The sequence below is a fragment of the Humulus lupulus genome, chromosome X (genome assembly GCF_963169125.1).
Source record: "Humulus lupulus chromosome X, drHumLupu1.1, whole genome shotgun sequence".
NCBI lineage: Eukaryota > Viridiplantae > Streptophyta > Magnoliopsida > Rosales > Cannabaceae > Humulus > Humulus lupulus.
The window spans coordinates 239500960-239508419 of NC_084802.1; positions in this window are offsets into that span (position 1 = coordinate 239500960).

The window sequence follows — 7460 nt, forward strand, 5'->3', positions numbered from 1 at the left end:
GCATGATAGCAACCAAATAAAGAAATGATACGCTTCTATAAAATATTGAATAGTTAACAGAAAAGTTGCCAAAATAAAAGTCTTAACCAAGCCTACCCAAAAGAGTGTACTGAACCTTTGAATCATTATCAACCACCTCTTGTTCCTCTTCAATTTCTTCATCATAATTTTCATTGTCAAATACAAATGCAGTAGGTTTCAAAGTAGCCAATGAATTAGAAATGTATGCCTTTTTGGGCAAAAGATAGTCCTCCTCAGTGGCTGCTTGAACCTCTGGTCCTTCATATTTCTCATCAAAGTCTTCATAATCAACAGCATCTTCAGCCTTCTCATCATAATCTATGTGTGAGAGAAACACAATGAACATAATCAGAAAGTTTGACAAAATGAAATGAGCTAAACCATAGACTTTAGAAAACATATTATTTATACATTATTTTATTTTGTTTAATAAGAACTAGACCCTACTATTGTCAAAGACAAAAATATAAAGGAGATGAAATGTCCACTGAAATCCAAATAACAAAAAATGCTCAATCTCTTGAAAAACCAAAAATACAATTCCTGAATTCTTTTTAACCAAATCACTGAGATGCCTACTTTAGCCCAAATAATATCAATCTCTTTTTCAATATTAAAAAAGTTATCTTGTCCCTTTCTAAGAACAATGACCAACAAATAGCCATCACAGCAGAATCCCACAGCTACTTTCTATTTTCGTTACCCACTCCTAAAAATTGAAACTTAACAAATTTACAGAGTACTGTAAAGTAATCCAAAAAGCCTCCAACTATAAATAGTTTTACATTTATCCACTATCTTTCAGAAAAAGGCAATGAATAAATAAATGATTGACTATCTCATTGCTGGTTTTGTGCAAAACAACAGCTCTGAGACAGAGCAGAATGATCCTTTCCAATAGACATAGCGAGTTCCATTCATGTAGAAAGTAAACAGCTAAAATCTTAGAATTTAAAGTTGTCCTTTAAAAGTACTTTCTCAATTTCACAATCCTCCCAAAATCCAAGTCTTTCTTCTATTTCTACCTTAACCCTCACCTGAATATGCAAATATTGTACAGTGAAGAATCATGTTGCTTCTAGGTTCTCCAAGCAAGAGTTTTCTATGACAGCTATTGTGATGTAATACTAGTGATCTACTTATGGGTTCAAATCAAACCATTACACTAAAGAAACTGAGAAATGCCAGGGTCCTCCAAAAGTATAAAGAAACTCTTCAAGAGGAGTATAGCAATTTGGCATTCTATACTTGTCAGATATACACTTATAGGAACCAAAAATTCTACAAAGAAGTACATAGGATATGTAAAGCTACCTCACATATATATATTCTCTTAGTCACTAAGTAGACTAAGTGCTGGCACTAAGAATATTCTCTTAGTCAACATATGTCTTTTATTTAATTATTTTTTGCTGGCAGTGGCTACTAAAACAGTCGTATGTAATGTAAAAATTCTACATTTTTATGGAGTGGAAAAAGTAAATATAAAATAATATGAGGATAAAAGTGGCAAAAATGGACCAAGAGATGCTTATCCGCTCTTTTACTGTTAATATGACACTTTGAATTTTTATTTCTTTGATGCCAAGAATGACTGTTTATTTCTTTCTTTCTGACTTTTATTATAAGTTTTTTTTTTGTGATAATTGATAATATGTTGTTATATATGATTTTTGTAACTCATCAAAATTCGTACTAATTATAGAAACGGTTGATCAGAAACCAGTCAAAGAGTTTGCCAAGTACAAGATAAGTCACCTCCATCTACAAAAGGAAAGAGGCCAAAACACATACCTACTGGAAAATTAGTTAAACTCCTCAATGAAAAGAGGAAGAGCTTTAGACTAAATTTGGAAATGGATAAGGTTGTTGAAGAGAGATATGGAGCAAGTGCACAAAGGATGATGAATTGAAGGATGGAGCAAGTTTCACGCATGGTTTACTTTTGTGTATCTTGTAATGTTTCTATTTTTCATTTTTGAAGTAAAAATTGTTCAAGATTATAAAACTTTATTATGTTATGCTTTCAAACTTAAGTTAGAACTAAGATCTCATGAAGTAGACACATTCATGGTTTGAATTAGTTATTGTTTAATGTAATACGTATGGTTTATCAATCTATTGAGAATTACATTTTATGATTAATTTTGAATTTTTTTTATACAATAATGAAAATCTTTTAATTAAAAAAAACCATATAAGTATACTTATCAAAATAAAATTTATAATTTTATTACTATATGTTATGATTTAAAAACATATTATAAGCGTAAAAAATCGTTATGGTTTATATAATATAACAAACTAAAAATGTTATCAAAATAATCAAATGTAACAGTTGAAAAGTGTTATGAAAAAAGTACAAGATTAAACTTCAAATTTATAACCAAAAACTCTATCTAAATGTTATTATTTGAATATTATAGCACCTAAAAATGTGTTATTGAATAGTTTAAGATAACACCGAACATAACATTCAAAAACTGTTATAGAAAAGACTGGACTTTTAATAACAGGGGCTATGTTAGCATTTTCAGAAGTGTTATCAATAGTCCCGGTTAGCAGTTTTTAAGTGTTAAGAATACTATTTTTTCTTGTAGTGTCGGTTGGCCTTGTTCTACCACTTTCAAAGTTTTGTCTAATCTATCCTTAATTGATTAATCAATCCTGAGGTTTGGGGTACCGAAAATGTCCCTGAGGGCAAAATGGTAAAATTCCCCAGTATTCCCACCTAAGTTTCCTAACCTCAAATATATCTCCAATTATTTATTTCCATAACCCGATAACCCAAATAACCACCTAATACCCGAAGTACCCCTTGACTTGTTCCAAGTCAAGTATCGGGTCCTGTTGTGACTTTCCCGCTACTTGCTCCCGAGGATCGCCTCACGCCAAAAGCTTGAAACACATATATCCACATAATAAAGTGGTCTCAATAGTTTATCTCAAATAATCACATTTATGCCCTAACGGGCCAAAATTACAACTATGCTCTTACCAGCCAAACAGGGCCCGCATTCTTATTCAATACTCATAAACATGATTTCTCACCATTATTTCACTTAACCTCCAATTATGCCCTCCCGACACACTAATCAAGGCCCTTAAGCCTTATTAGTAATTTTGGGTCGTTACAACTATCCCCTCCTTATAATAATTTCGTCCTCAATATTTACTCGAACATTTCAGATAGTAAACCTCATACCTCTGACTATAATTCCCAAGGTCAAACGCCTTTACTCTTAATCTTTGATAACACTCAAGCATGAGTAACAATCTTGTTCCGCAGGATCTTATTCGATAACCATACTTTCTTTAACTTTTGCTTGCACAACAGATCTGCAGAAGCTCCAGAGTCTGTTTAGTTCACAACGATTGCTTCATTGACTTATTCTCGCTACCAAAAATACTTATGAGTCATCACCCCTACCAGCCTGAGATCAGCTTATAGGCCCTCGGCCTAACCATTGGTACAACCTCAGAATTCCTGTTGAATCGGGAGTCAGAACTCCCTTTTATTTCCCTAAATCACATACCTTTCCTTGTCTGATCTTACTTAGAGAGATACAAATCTCCCATCCTAGAACTTTGTATTCCAAAGTTAACACTTTACAAGTTCTTATGTCTTTTCAGATGGGCAGGCACTCTTGCCTCAAGAATTCTCGCAACCTCTTTAATTTTCCTTAAACCAATTCTGAACCATTAGTAACTACTATCTTTCACTTCTCTACTCTGCATTGCACTCCTTGCTTTGTATCTGATCAAGTCCTATGTCGTGTCATCTTAGCTATACTTCAGCATTCATCATCGTGACTACCTTATCAATGATTACACTTTCTTTAATATCCTAAATGTTTACACACTCAACGCCTAATCCTTGAACATAACTGTTAAGCCCTCAGATTGCTATTCATCTGCAATCAATCAATAATACTAGGTTCCCACTCTGTTCTCTTCGTTCTCTAATTCCTCTCTAAAACTTGGAAAGCTATAGGGTCTTAACTTAGCATTATCAATGCCCTGCCCCATTACCTTACTTATAGTCGAATGTGGTTCATTCCTATGACCCACCACCATATCACTTTACCTTCCAATATTCAAGCACACTAAATTCTGTCACCCGCTCAAACTTCTCGGTACAACATACCCTAGGAGGTGGAACGATATCCATTTAGAATTCCCATCTCCATGCGAAATTCTCATCGGATCATTCATCCGATCTTGGCACCTTAACTCGTAATACCTTGGCAGGGTTCTTCCCTGTTTCAACCAAAACCATCACTTTGGATTCCATTGTCCAAAGGAATACGTACCTGTTCATCACCACACACTAGGGCTATACCAATCTCAATCATTACCTTGTCCACTCCATTATAATCTGTGGCATTCCTTTAAATTGACACACACCTCCCATGTAAGAGATCCGCCTCCAATTTCCTCTTCTCCTTGTACAGTCGCGAATTTCTTACACCAACCATCCATCCACTACATCTAACTAAATCTTGGCCTCAAGGTTACCTTTCTTACAAATGACCAAACGCTCAAGTACCTTACGCTAGGAATACACTGCCTACTTATCGTTCCATGTATATTGACCATGTTCCTATTCTTTTACCTCCTGCGAGGCTCGATCCATCCTCTCATCAATCTGAGCGTGGGCGTGCCCCAACCTGTGATGCATCCCTCACAGTTTCATATCTTTATCAAGATTAAGGTCCTTTATGCTACCCTTCTATACCCAACCATAACACACATATTCCTACTTCTCCAAGCCCTAATCAATTCTTAATCTGTCTTTAGAACTTCTGATCTGACACTACCCATTCAATCTAACTTCAAGTTTTACTGCTCCTCTAACCTCTGGTGTAGCTGTCTGTGAAGATACTTATGTGGTAGATGATGCGTTTGCCAGTCTTGTTGTGCTTCCTGTCCTTCAGACGTTCTTCAGTAGCTTCTTTGTGGCTTCAGATCAAATCTCTTCATACCTGTCCCCTCTTCTTCTTGTAGCACTATTCTGAACACCTCTGGCGAGATCAAACTGACACTTCATGGAGCCTTACCTGTGACCCTGCTTCCTTAGTACTAACATCATCATCGTAGTAGTCATTCACTTTCCACTTCTGACTGAAGAGTAGTCCAACATACTGCCAATAAACCTGACGGAGACTTGTCCATACCTTGCTTATATTTCCTGCTTAAAGAACTTACCTGTGTTGCTAAAGCTTGAGTCAATTAAGAACCTTTGTTACCCGTTCATTACACCCTACTCGGTGCAAGTAGTAATTCCTGAAATGTTTCTTTCCTTGATCTCCAGCTGGTAATAACCAGATCATAGATCAATTCCTAGAGACATGGTCCTGTCTTATAACCGGGCATTTAAAACTCTTCATCCTTAACAGACGATGCCGACAATTCCCACAATATGATGCTCTGTCAAATCCGAAGTCAAACTTCTTCGACTGCTTCAGTAATTCTTTCTGTCAAACCCCTACCATCTTCCCCAATGTTCCTGATACCGAACCTTCCTGTAGCCCGACCCTGAAGCATACCCAATCTTTCCTTGTTTACCCACTTGAATCCTTACTGGTCAACTTAGTTCCCATTCAGCCCAATTAATGTACTCCAAGTGATATCCCCTACAATCCATGGTCGTCTCTTAACAATTTAACCCTTACTACGAACTCCTTTATTACTTGTATCCCAGTTCCTCTTCCAGAAGTTTCCAATTCCTCCTCAACTAATACTAATATCCTCAGCCTCTCGCACAGTACCCATGAGGCACATTCTCTATGACTGAACATCTCTTGGGACATTCTCAACCCCGAACTCTTCCAGCTCATTATATAACCATAAACGTGAATTGTCCAGTCAATTAATCATCTTCGAGGAACTAGCCTCGGGCTTCGAATGTAACAAGTCATTCCAGCTTTCCATTCCCTGACCATGGGAAATACATCCTAACATAGCAAATTATTTCACCTGGCATCCTTCCAGGTGGCGTTTCCTGCCTCAGGTGCATACTAAATAACCTCACTGGTTCCCATCACTGTCTTGACAAATATCTTGTAAATCATACCCTTTCCCATCAAAACCAGGTGCCATAGCATAGTCTAGGGTATTTCTACCTTGATAACCAGGAATCCGCCCTTACTGAATTCTACCGATGGAAGTACTGTCTTTTGCATCCCTTGCCCTATGGAATTCTGCTCTATATCTCATTCCACAGATCTTAAATAACATGGCCCTCTCTGATGTCAAAATACAGACGAAGATCTCATACATTGGAGCGGCCCTACGCCCTGGACCATTCCAGAGTTTAATCCTTACATAGATCATCATTTCCAGCTACACCCGCCTGTACCAATTTCCCAAAATGAATTACCAAACTCACAAACTCATTGACACACATTGTCATCACCGTATCATTCCAAACCAAGCTTATAAGCCTATTTGTAACGACCCAAATTTCCTAATAAGGCTTAAGGGCCTTGATTAGTGTGTCTGGAGAGCATAATTGGAATTATGTGTGACTTTAATGATTAAGATGCATGATTATGATTTAAATCATGTTATATGACTATTTGAATATTTGAGATGCATGACTATGTGTATTAGTATGCATGTAGGCCCTGATTAGGTTAGAAGGGCATAATTGTAATTTTGTCCATTATGGGCATAACTGCTTTGGTATATGTGATAATTGTCGAGACCAAATTATTATGTGGATGTATCTGTGATCTGTGACTCGAGACGATCCTAGTGAGCAAAGTAGCGAAAAAGTCATGGTGGGGATTTATACAAGGCTCGGGGTGAGCTCACGGGTATAAATGCGAATTTAGTGAATATACTGGAGTCTGTCCTGACACCCCAAGTTGCTAATAAGGTTTAAGACCTTGTTTAGCGTGCCTGGAGGGCAATAAATGAATTTACATGATAATATATGAATTTGAATGATTATGTGATTAGTAATGCATGTTTAGGTGGTATATAGATGCATGTGGGCCCCGTTTGTATGTTGGGGGTAAACTGGTAATTTTAGCCCGTTGAGGGCATAAATATGATAATTGTATTATGTGATTTGTACCACGTGAGTGTGGAGTTTTTATTGTGATGCACACGTCGAGACGGTCCTAGTGAGCTAGTTAGTCTAAAAGTCACAACGGGATTTGTACCCGGCTCAGAAGAAGCCTAGGGGTACTTTAGGAATTTCGTAAGTTGAATTGAGAACTAATGGTTATAGTTATTGGTGATTGAGTAACCTGTGTAACCATTTGTAACTGCTTTGAGTAACAAGTTTTAGATGGAAAATGGTAGAATTGAATAGAAGTGAAAGGACTTGAGTGCCCTTGAAGGTTTAGTTAGGAAGGATTATTAGGAAGGGGTAAAGTGGTCATTTGGCAAGGGATTTAGACAATTTTCAGCTGGGATATTGGGGTACA